The 13,289-nt window shown below is 37.6% G+C and overlaps 1 long non-coding RNA gene across 3 annotated transcripts in view; it reads right to left on the bottom strand.

Moving 5' to 3' along the window:
* Positions 1 to 13,289, bottom strand: part of LOC147343036 (uncharacterized) — a 119,422-nt gene that overhangs the window by 16,820 nt on the left and 89,313 nt on the right. For 2 of the 3 annotated variants that reach the window (XR_015156692.1, XR_015156694.1), the window contains exon 2: positions 2,152 to 2,250. The exons of the other annotated variant lie outside the window; for it this stretch is intronic. This is a non-coding gene — a long non-coding RNA (uncharacterized LOC147343036). The remainder of the gene's footprint in view (positions 1 to 2,151; positions 2,251 to 13,289) is intronic. 3 annotated transcript variants of the gene reach the window in all.

Genomic DNA, 13,289 nt, shown 5'->3' on the forward strand with positions numbered 1-13,289 from the left:
AAACTCCAATGCTGAGGCTGAAACTCCAATGCTTTGGCCACCTCATGCGAAGACTTGGCTCATTGGAAAAGACCCTGATGCTGGGAGGTATTGGGAGTAGGAGGAGAAGTGACGTCAGAGGATGAGATGGCTGGATGGCATCACTGACTCGATGGACATGAGTTTGGGTTAACTCCAGGAGTTGGTGATGGACATGGCGGCCTGGTGTGATGCGATTCATGGGGTCGCAGAGAGTTTGACACGTGTGAGTTAACTGAACTGAATTGAGTATTAATTCAATCAATTTGTTTTTAATAACCCTGTGTTGGATATTCTTTTAGGTACTATGGATGTATAGGTAATGCTGAGTATAAATGATCTTTCTTCTTCAAGGATGCAAAGACTAGCATAGGAGATAGTGGATTAAATAGAGTCTGAAAGTGCAAATTTGTATCTTTGACAGTGGCCACATGAGAGATGCAAAAGTGCCATGAGCCTAACCTGAAGGGCTTTGGGAGAACTGGGAAAAACTAGAAAGGCTGTTCTGAGGAAGTCAGGCTTAAGCTGAAATCAGAAGAATGAGTAATTTCCCCAGGTGAAGTGGGATGGGAAGAAAGCTGTAAGTAGAGGTAATAGTATGGGCAAAGCTCTTATCTGTGAGCCAGAGCCTCCTGCACACAAAGTTTTGAAAAAGAAGGCTAGTGGAGAATGTGAATCTGGGAAGAGAGGAGGTCAGAGATGTAGCCCGGTTCCATTCGGAACTGGTGGGGAAGGCAGTGAATGGGCAGGATTAAACCTGCCCTCATAATTCCCCAAAGAGCAAGCCAGGCAAGAGGCAGTCTCCTCGAGGAAGCTCAGCCACTGTTCAGAGCCCTTCCTCCACACCAAGCCTATAGCCCTCATGCTAGCCTGACTCATTCCTTTCCTGGGAGGGAAAGAATGACCCTTAGTTGCATATTTATAAATTAACAAAGTATTGGATCGACCAAAAGTTTCATTTAGTTTTTCCCTTAACCCTAAGCCTAATATTGTAAGGAAAAACCCAAACAAACCTTCTGGCCAACCCAATACATGGGCTTCTATTTCTGCCATCCTTTTTATTGAATACGATAGAAATATTTCAAACTAAATAGAAGGTGCAACTCTTCAGTTACAACTTGTCTATGTGTCACAGTCTTTGTTCTGGGATCTTCTCTCTGCTGAGGGCCCTGTCCTGTCTAAACCATCACCACTGCTCACCCCTGCACACAAACGCTTTCTCTCACAGGTAGGTTAGAAATGTGACTTCCTGTCTATCTGTGAACATAACATGTTACAGGAAGAACCTGAGGTTGAACACCCACTTGTTCAACCTTAGGAAGAATTTATAGTGGTAGATGGAAAAAGGAATAGCTCCTTGTCCTTTTTTATGAGGTGTTTTAGGGAAAAAGGGAAGAGAGAGAAGAAGAATGAAGAGAAGATGTAGGAAATTTGTTACATATATATTATATATATATATATATATATATATATATATATATATATATATAGCAAAATTTATATATAGCAAAATTGTGGGGAGAGAGCAAGTGTTTTCAATGCTCAAAACTGAGCAATATAAGTTTGTCTCGTATTTCCATCAGAGAGTAAGACACTATTAGGTATTATCCAAAAGAAGAATATAGAAGCTGAATAATTTTTTTAAGTGGCCTATGAAACTGATTGAGCTTCCCATGTGACACTAGTCATAAAGAACCTGCCTGTCAATGCAGAAGACATAAGAAACATGGGTTTGATCCTTGGGTTGAGAAGATTCCCTGGAGGAGGGCATGGCATACCACTCCAGTATTCTTGTCTGGGAAATTCCATGGACAGAGCAGCTTGGTGGGCTACAGTCCACTGAGTCACAAAGAGTCAGACATGACTTAGCAACTAGACAACAGCAGCAACAACAAATCCTTCTATATATAATGCTCATCATATTTATATATATATGACATATTATATATATGACATATTATATATATGACATTATATAAATGACATTTATATAATGTCATTTCTATATACATATATAAATATTAAAATCTCCATCAGCTTATATATACACTCAAAATACATATAAATCTTTTTGTGTATATGTGTATTCTCCACTGATTATAAAAGTGAAGACATCAAATAGCTTATAGATACCTGGTTAGCAGTCAGTCTTGAACTGAGTGCTGAACTGGGCCTTCACTGGAGTAGACAGAAAGACTATCAGATGTGACAGATGCTTTTCCCACAAGGACTCTGAGGACAGATGTACAATGGTTAGAAGTGAGAACTGAGTGTGACAACCCAAGTTTGAGTTATTCAATATCTCTGTTAACTGGGTTCTTATTGGCTATATTGGTAAAATAATTAAATTATACACACACACACACACACACACACACATATATATATATATATATATAAAAGCACTTAAAGCAATGCTTTATATATAGGAAGTTCTCTGTATCCATTAAATTTTCCCATTATTATGACTCTACCACAGGTACCATGGGCTCAACAAGGAAGTCATCTTTGGTTATATAACCACGGGTTGTTTTGTTTCATTTTTATAACACAGTTTTCTAATAATCTACATTAATGAGGAGAAACTATTCAATTAGCATATCCCAGTTTAGAAAATTTTGCTGTCATACATGCTAAATACAAACCACTAAGTTAGGTGCTTTTATGAACAAAACTTCATTGGATAATCTCTCTTTAAAGTGGGTATTATCATCCTCATTCTAATGCTAATGCTAAGTCGCTTTAGTCATGTCCGACTCTGTGCGACCCCAGAGACGGAAGCCCACCAGGCTCCCCCGTCCCTGGGATTCTCCAGGCAAGAACACTGGAGTGGGGTGCCATTGCCTTCTCCACATCCTCATTCTACAGTTGAGAAAACTAAGGCTCAGAATTTAAATAAATTGTTCAAGAAAGACAGATGATAAGGGACAGAAGAGTTAGATTTTATACACAGATATGAACAGAATGCTGCTGCTGCTGCTAAGTTGCTTCAGTCATGTCAGACTCTGTGTGACCCCATAGACAGAAGCCCACCAGGCTCCCCCGTCCCTGGGATTCTCCAGGCAAGAACATTGCAGTGGGTTGCCATTTCCTTCTCCAATGCATGAAAGTGAAAAGTGAAAGTGAAGTCGCTCAGTCGTGTCCGACTCCTAGCAACCCCATGGACTACAGCCTACCAGGCTCCTCCGTCCATGGGATTTTCCAGGCAAGAGTACTGGAGTGGGGTGCCATTGCCTTCTCCGATGAACAGAATAAGCACCTCTAAAAGACACTGTGTAGTAATGATGGTGAAGTGCTCCAAGTCAGGTTAACTGGGTTCCAATAGCACCTCCTCATATTATTGATGTGGAGACAGGAATTTTACTTGATGCCTCCTGTCCTCATTTTCTTCATCTCTAAAATTATGGTAATAATAACAATCTCATAGCTCAGTGGTAAAGAATCTGCCAGCCAAGCAGGAGATGCAGGTTCAGTCCCAGGGTCAGGAAGATCCCCTGAGTAGGAAATGGCAACTCACTCCAGTTTTCTTGCCTGGGAAGTCCCATGAGCAGAGGAGCCTGGCAGGCTGCAGTCCATGGGGGTCACAATGAATTGGTCACAACCAACAAAACAACAAAAACAAATAGTTGTTTTAAGGATTAATTGCAATTATGCACACAAATTTTTAGTGTAGTGCCTGGTCCATAGTAAGTACACAATGAAAAACAACATGATTGTCAAATATTACATAACACATATTATAATATATTGGACATATGTGTGTTGGGGTGGTATGTGAATTGTAAACCTATTTCATTCTCTTCTACTTTGTCAAAATCTCATATAGCCTGGTTCTTCAGGTCTCAGGAGGCTTCTACAGTTACTGTGATTGGTGTCCCTTTGCAAACCATCTATTGATACTATTGCACAAACCAAACCTCTCAAAAATGGAGTCCAAGTTTTAAGTGATCTTAGAAGAGAAGTTGGTAGATAAAATTGTGTTGTTACCATTGAAAAGTTGGTATCTCACTTCTCTGTTTCAGCCACTGCCGGTTGTCTTATTTTAACATTCAGGTAACAGAAAAACAATAGTAGGTAACATTATCATCATCATCAAAATCATTCCTGCACCAACTACATCAGACATTGTGCTGCCTGTTTTACATGCTTTATCCTGCTCCTCACAAAATTTCCATAAAGCAGCTCATCCTAGACACACCAGATGGTGAGAAAATTGAGCCTAAGAGAAAGAACAAACTCACCTCATATGGTTATGGCTAGTGATGTTATAGCAGCCAGATTACAGTGTATGCATTTTAACTCTCAAATGCTGAAGTAAGGATATATATATATATATATAGTGGGGGGTCATATATGTATGTATGTATGTATGTGTGTGTATATATGTGTATATATATATATATATATATATATATATATATATTCACATACATTTATATTTCTAATAGGTATGTTTCTTAAGACCAGAAACTCTTTGTGACTCTTAACAGTAGTGCTGGATGTTAAATTACTATAGGCGGCAGTGACATATTTGAACTACCCATTTTCCAATGCTTTATTACTTGTGTTTGCTTGCTGGGATTGGTTGGATGATCTCAATTCTCCTACTACTTCAGAACACCTGCAGTTAAGGCAGAATATTTTCAGTGTTCACTGAATGTTAATTGAACAAATGAGTAAATGGATTAAATTAAACTCCAGCTGCACTGATATTGCCGTAGGGTTGTATATAAATGACACTTTTAAATAATTGGTGCAAATGAGAATGAAATAGCCAACTCTAGAGACATGTTTTTCCCTTGTTACAGCAAGTCATAAGGAGAAAACACAATTCATGTACCATTATATCTTTTAATATCAGCTCTCATAATTCTCAGATGTGCTGAGATCTTCCAGAATGGGTGGGAAATGCAAGGATCATGGAAGCATCTCTATTTACTAGAATATGCTCAAGTTGTACATCACAACATTATAGCAAGAAAATACTTTCAATGGGTTTTAGTAGCTAGACATATGGTGATTTCAGAGGCCTCTGTGAAAATTCATGTTCCTGAAACACTTTGATTTCACATTTTGTTTTCCAAACCCAAATCCATTTTTCCTGGTCAGAATGAACCTGTTAGAGACTTAGCAAAAACCACTGACTATGAAGAAAATAGTTATCTCTCTTTCACCTTTCAAAAGAGGTGATAAGTTTTATTCTACTGACTGAATATTATATGTAGCTCTAATCACCAATACTCAAGTGACATACTCTCCTCACTAGGTTCTTGAGAGGGTCATTGAAAGAATGTATGTGGAAGTGCTTTGGGAATAGTAAAGCATTGTCTTCACTTAAAATAAATCCAATGAAAGAGTCTTGAAAATCTGCATAAAAGAGCCTCACAATCTAAATGTACTTTTAAACCACAGAGCCCTGTTTTCAAATATTGTCGTGTGTAAATTCAATCCAAATATGGTGAAGTGGAAGAACATAAGCTCATCTTCTCTCATGACAACACCAAAATCACAACCAGCTGTTGAACAGCCATTGACAGGAGGATGTTGGCACCCACCAAGGAAAGATACCCCACATCCAAGGACAAAGGAGAAGCAGCAACGAGATGGTAGGAGGGGTGCAATCATGATAAAATCAAATTCCATACCCATAGGATGGGTAACCCACAAACTGGAGAACAATAATATCAAGGAAGTCCTCACTGTTATGAAGGTTCTAGCCCCCACATCGGACTTCCCAACCTGGGAAGCCAGCAAAGGAACTGGGAATCCCCTGGAAATCTGACTTTGAAGGACAGCGGGATTTGATTACAGAACTTCCACAGGACAAGGGGAAACAGAAACTCTTGGAGGACATCAACAAAACCTTGTGTGCACAATGAACCAGGGAAAAGGAGACTGAGTCAGATCTGCCTGTGAGTGTTTGAGGGTCTATTGTGGAGTGGCCTATCACGGGGACAGGCACTGGCAGCATTTTGGCATAGGTCCTTTTGAAGTCACCAGTATTCCTACCATACAGCCTGTAGACTCTCAGACTGGGTTACCTCATGTCAAACAAATAACAGGAATGGGTTGCCTCAGGCCAAACAACTAATGCAGAGGGAACACAGTCCCACACATTAGAGAAAATTGGATTAAAGATTTACTGAGCATGGTCCTGCCAACCAGAGCAAGATCCAGATTTCTCAGAGCCAGTCCCTCCCATCAGGAAGTTTGAACAACTTCTTATCCTCATCCACCAGAGGGCAGACATAAAAAGCAAGAACTACAATCCCATAGTCTCCAGAACAAAAAGTACATTCACAGAAAGTTAACCAAAATGATCACATGGATCACAGCCTTGTGTAACTGAATGAAGATATGAACCATGCTGTACAGGTCCATCTGAGATAGATGGGTCATGGTAGAGAGTTTTGACAAAATGTGGTCCACCAGAGAAGGGAAAGGCAAACAATTTCGGTATTCATTCCTCAAAAATCCCTTGAACAGCATGAAAAGACAAAAAGCTATGATGCCAGAAGATGAACCACCCAGGTTGATTGTTGGCCAATATTTTATTGGGGAAGAGTGGAGAAATAACTCCAGAAAGAATGAAGAGTCCAGGTCAAAGTGGAAATGATGCTCAGCTGTGGATGTGTCTGCTTATTTAACTTATATGCAGAGTACATCATGTGAAATGCCAGGCTGGATGAATCACAAACTGGAATCAAGATGGCTAGGAAAAATTTCAAACCCATCAGAGATGCGAATGATACCACCCTAATAGCAGAAAGCAAAAAGGAACTAAAGAGCTTTTGATGGAGGTGAAAGAGGAAAGTGGGAAATTTGGCTTAAAAATCAACATTCAAAAAACAAAGATCATGGCATCTGGTCCTATCACTTCATGGCAAATAGATAGGGGAAAAAATAGAAACAGTGACAGACTTTATTTTCTCGGGCTCCAAAATCACTGCAGATGGTGACTACAGCCATGAAATTAAAAGACACTTGCTCCTTGCAATAAAAGCTATGGCAAGCCTACACAGTATATTAAAAAGCAGAGACATCACTTTGCCAACAAAGGTCCATATAGCCAAAGATATGGTTTTTCGAAGAGTCATGTATGGATGTGAGAGTTGGACAATGAAAAAGGCTAAGCACTGAAAATTGATGCTTTTGAAATGTGGTGTGGGAGGAGTCTTGAGAGTCCTTTGGTCAGCAAGGAGCTCAAACCAGTGAATTCTAAAGGAAATCCATCGTAAATATTTATTGGAAGGACTGATACTGAAGTTGAAGCCCCAATACTTTTGCAACCTGATGAGAAGAGCCAATTCATTGGTAAAGACTCTGATGCTGGGAAAGATTGAAGGCAGAAGGAGAAGGGGACAGCAGAGGATGAAATGGTTGGATGGCAACGCTGACTCAATGGACAAGAGTTTGAGCAAACTCTAGGTGATAGTGAAGGACAGGAAAGCCTGGCATGCTGCAGACCATAGGGTTCCAAAGAGTTGGACACAAATGAGTAACTGAACAACAACAGTTATATAATAAGAGTGGGGAAATTCAATACTCCCACTGATAACAATAGATAGATTATCCAGACAGAAATTTAAAAAGGCAACTGAAGTCTTGGATGATATAATAGAGCAGTTGGACTGAATACATATCTGAGGATAGGTCATCAAAAGCAGAATATACATTCTTTTCAAGTGCAGATGGACATTCTCCAGGACAGATCACATAGAAGGTCTATATGTTGTCTAAGATAATTAGAAAAATAAGAACAAACAAATCCCAATACAGCAGAAGGGAGAAATGATGAAGACTAGAGAATAGAGACAAAAAGGAAATCAATAAAACAAAGACTGTTTGAAAAGATAAACAAAATAAACATTTAGTTAAAGAAGAAAAGAGAAAAATCCAGATAAAATAAGAAATAAAGGAGGAAAAATAACAACTAATGCCACAGGGTTACCAAAAATGCAAGGGATTACTACAAATAATTATATCCCAACAAGTTGGACAATCTAGAAGAAATGAACACATTTTAGAAGTGTACCATCTGCCAAGACGGTAAGGAAGAGACAATCTGAACAGACTGATAACTATACATCAAATTGAATTAGTAACTTAGACTGTCAGCAAATGAAAATCCAGAGAAATTCTACCAAACTTATAAAGAAGAACTAATAACTTAAATCCTCAAACTATTACAAAAAATTAAAGAGGATGGAACAACATTCCCAAATTCAGTTTATGAGCCTATATTACCTTGATTATGAGATCAGATTAAGATACTACCAAAAAAACCATGACAGGCAAATATCTCTTATGAATACAGATGCTAAAATCCTTAACAAAATATTAGCAAATGAAATCCAATGCTATATAAAAGGATCATATTCAAGTCGGATTTATTCCATGGATGCAAGGATGATCCAACATTCACAAATCAGTCACCACATTAACAAAACTAAGAAAAAATGACATTGTCCCAACAAACACGCAAAAAAGCATTTGTCAAAATTCAACATCCACTCATAATTAAAACTGTCATCAAAATGAGTAGAGAGGTAACATATCTCAATATAATAAAAACCATGTATGACAAACTCACAGTTGATATCATTTTGAACAGTGAGAAGCAGAAAGTCTTCTAAAATTAGGAACAAGACTTATGTCCATTTTCTCCATTCCATTTAACATAGTATGGTATTTCTTTGCTATAGTAATCAAACAAGAAATAAATACCATCAAAATTGGAAGGGGTGAAACAAAACTGCCACTATTTTCAGATGACATGATATTCTATATTGAAAACCCTAAAGTCTCTATGAGAAAACCATCAGAATAAATGCATCAGCCAACTTGAAGATACAAGATTAATATACCAAAGTCTGTTGTATTCTGTAACTAATAATGAACTGTCAGAATGAGAATGCAAGAAAACAATCTAATATAAAATTGCATCAAAAAGAATAAAATATCTAGGAATATATTAAATCCAAGAAGTAAAAGATGTATACTCTGAAAACTATGAAGCATTGATGAAGGAATTTGAAAATTTTTTCTACTCTTTGATTGGAAGAATTAATGTTGTTAAAATATCCATACTCCCCAAAGCTGTCTACAGATGTAATACAATCCCTATCAAAATATCCAGAATATTTTTCACATAACTGCAAAAAAATAATCTTAAAATTGGTGTGGAATGACAAAAGACCCTGAATTGTCAAAGCAAACTTGAGAAAAAAAGAATAAAGCTGAATGTATAACACTTTGTGACTTCTAAATGTACTTCTAAGCTACAGTAATCAAAACAGTATAGTACTGGCACAAAAAACAGATGTGGCTCAGTGGAACAGAATAGAAAGAACAGAAATAAACCCATCAGATCAGATCAGATCAGATCATTCGCTCAGTCGTGTCTGACTCTTTGTGACCCCATGAATCGCAGCACGCCAGGCCTCCCTGTCCATCACCAACTCCCGGAGTTCACTCAGACTCACATCCATTGAGTCAGTGATACCATCCAGCCATCTCATCCTCTGTCATTCCCTTCTCCTCTTGCCCCCAATCCCTCCCAGCATCAGAGTCTTTTCCAATGAGTCAACTCTTCGCATGAGATGGCCAAAGTACTGGAGTTTCAGCTTTAGCATCATTCCTTCCAAAGAAATCCCAGGGCTGATCTCCTTCAGAATGGACTGGTTGGATCTCCTTGCAGTCCAAGGGACTCTCAAGAGTCTTCTCCAACACCACAGTTCAAAAGCATCAATTCTTTGGCGCTCAGCCTTCTTCAGAGTCCAACTCTCACATCCGTACATGACCACAGGAAAAAGCCATAGCCTTGACTAGACGAACTTTTGTTGGCAAAGTAATGTCTCTGCTTTTAAATATGCTATCTAGGTTGGTCATAACTTTCCTTCCAAGGAGTAAGCATCTTTTAATTTCATGGCTGCAGTCACCATCTGCAGTGATTTTGGAGCCCAGAAAAATAAAGTCTGGCACTGTTTCCACTGTTGCCCCATCTATTTCCCATGAAGTGATGGGACCAGATGCCATGATCTTCGTTTTCTGAATGTTGAGCTTTAAGCCAACTTTTTCACTCTCCACTTTCACTTTCATCAAGAGGCTTTTTAGTTCCTCTTCACTTTCTGCCATAAGGGTGGTGCCATCTGCATATCTGAGGTTATTGATATTTCTCCCGGCAATCTTGATTCCAGCTTGTGCTTCTTCCAGTCCAGCGTTTCTCATGATGTACTCTGCATATAAGTTAAATAAGCAGGGTGACAATATACAGCCTTGACATACTCCTTTTCCTGTTTGGAACCAGTCTGTTGTTCCATGTCCAGTTCTAACTGTTGCTTCCTAACCTGCATACAGATTTCTCAAGAGGCAGATCAGGTGGTCTGGTATTCCCTTCTCTTTCAGAATTTCCCACAGTTGATTGTGATCCACACAGTCTATGGTCAATTAATCTGTGAAAAAGGAGGCAAGAATATACAAAGGAGAAGAGACCATCTCTTCAGCAAGTGGTGCTGGGAAAGCCAGACAGTTACATGTTTATCAATGAGTTTAAAACATTTCCTTGTAGCACATAAAAATAAACTCTAAATAGATTAAAGACCTAAATGTAAAGCCCCAAATCATAAAACTCCTAGAAGAGAACATAAGCAGAACACTCTGATGTAAACTATGGCTATAATTCTTTGTGTTGTTCAATATATTGTAACTGTTTGTCTATTTTAATACAATATTTGTATTTCAATCTCATACCCCATCTTGCCCCTAACCCATTCTCTTTTCCCATCAGTAACCACTAGTTTGTTCTCTATATCTGTGAGTCTGTTTCTGTTTAAACATATACATTTATTTGTTTTATTCTTTAGATTCCCCCATTTAAGTGATAGCATAGGGTATTTGTCATTCCAGCAGACTTAAAATAATTTTAAATGGATTTTAACCTATGAAAGTATTGAATCATGATGTTTACACTGAAACTAATATAACATTGTAAATCAACAATAGTTCCTTAAAGATATGAAAAAATGCTTTAAAATGGAGAGAAACCTTTTAATTAGGACAGGTATAGTATTTTTAAAGACATAGCAGTCATTCAGTGGTAGTTATCAATCTTAAAGCTTCAAGTAAACATACATCACATGGGTAGAAGTACTCATATCCAAAGATAAACAGAGCATGCTGAATATCCCCAGCTGCTAAATGGTACTTTAACTTCACTGCCTATATTCACTCAATATTAGGTGTCTACATCATAGTGTTATTTTAAAATTTCATCAGCTCAACGCATAGATTATTGTGGTCTGCTTTCTTTCTGTGTGAAATGTACTGCTAACCTTTAAGTCCTTATCAGTGCCATTTCCTTTACTAACAAATTTAGCCACCTAAATTTTAATAGTCACCTGCCATGTAAACCTCTGTACTTTGGCCTCCTTCCTATGACTTCTTTTCCCTGCTTTTATATGTGACCCTATATATCATAACTTACTGATTCTTCTTTAAAACCCTACCTCCAAGCTCACCTCCTCTAGAACTCCATTTCTGATTTTTTATGGAGGGGATTGGAATATTTTGTTAGACTTGGGATATAGTCATGTGATAAGTTATAAAGCAAGGAAAATTTGTTTCTTTCTGTACAAGTATTATGAGTTCCCATCTTAATGAACTTGTAAGTAGTCATTTGATGTACCTTGGTAATAGAATGTGAATCCCAATGACATGTGTCATTTCCAGGTAGGAATTTTAAGAAAAAGCCTGCTGCGATTTACCAGGTTTCTTTCTTTCCTATTTTTTGTTTTGTTTTGTTTTTTGCTGGGCCGTACAACTTGTGGGATGGGATCTTAGTTTCCCAACCAGGGACTGAACCCACACCCTCAGCAGTGAATGAAGAGTCCTAACCACTGGACAACAATGGGATTGCCCACCATGTTTATTTTGATAGAAGCCCAGCCATATTCCAGATAAGGGCTTCTTCCTCAAGTTGGATACTGGAATGAAGACAATATATAGTGGTATACATATATATACATGCATAAGCTGACCATTGAACAACACCAGGATTAGGGGAACCCACCCTCTGTGCAGTCAAAAATTGTGTATACCTCTACAATTGACCTTCCATATCCACAGTTCCATATCTGTGGATTCAACCAACCAGGGATGATCATGTAGTTCTGTAGTACATATTTTATTGAACAACAAAAACAAAAAAATTGCACATGAGTGGATCTGTACAGTTCAAGAACATGTTGTTCAAGAGTTGACAGAATAAACAAAAAATCATCCTTTGGTATTGTAAATCTAATATTTTAGCTTCATTGATTACCTAACTAGGCCATACAGTTTTAAGTGATGAATACCACAGTGCTTCAATCTGCAAGAAAGACAGAAGTGTAGTCAAGCAAATAAAACCGCTGAAAAATAATTTCTTATTGACATAAAAATAAGGACGTTAAAGTTGTGAGGCAAAATTTAAAGAGCAAAGTATGGAGAAGGAAAGTAAATATTACAAAGAAAATGCTTAAAAGAGAAAATAATGCCACCCAGAAAATGCTTAATAGTTAATTTGGTATCCATGCTAATGACAATTAAATTTACTTTCATATTGTTTTAAAATTAAAAGTGAATTGTAAATAAATCTATTTGTTTGAACAGAAGCGATGACAGTTGTTTTCTTTATTACTGTTTAAGCAAGCTGGGTTCTCAAAAATTATTTAGAAATGAATCAGGTTCTGCTTTGACAAGTATTGAGGTTTTTTTAAAAAGTGTTCTTCAGAAAGTTATTTGTGACTTTATTAATGTATTTTTCCTTTTTTGTGTGTGTGGGAGTTTTTTTGTATGTTTGCTTGTTTGCTTGCTTGCTTGGAGAGAAACTATGCAATGGACAAGAAACACAACTGATAATGAAGTACATGGGAGAGGACTGAAAGTCTTAAATCTCAGATCCCTAAAGAAGAATGTATCGACTTCAACAAAAGCATAAAGTAGAAGAAAGTGTGTAAGTGGGTGAAGGTGAGGTTCCAACATGAATTCTGAAGGGAGAAAATATTAAGAGTCTATTTTTGCTTTAAGAATAGGGTCCTATCAATTAGCAACTTTGTATAAACAAGGGAAATGGTAGCCCAAGCACAACTCATGATCTCTATCAACATAAAGCTTTCTTTTTTCTATAATTTTCCTGATAAATATTGCTCAGTTGTAAAATGTATACAAAATTGGGAAAAAAAGATAAAATGACTTTACTCATAGGTAACTTCTGATAACATGTTGGTCTA

The sequence above is a fragment of the Bos grunniens genome, chromosome 28 (genome assembly GCF_055505025.1).
Source record: "Bos grunniens cultivar Pamir isolate PY7600 chromosome 28, Bosgru_T2T1.0, whole genome shotgun sequence".
In the NCBI taxonomy this organism is placed as follows: domain Eukaryota; kingdom Metazoa; phylum Chordata; class Mammalia; order Artiodactyla; family Bovidae; genus Bos; species Bos grunniens.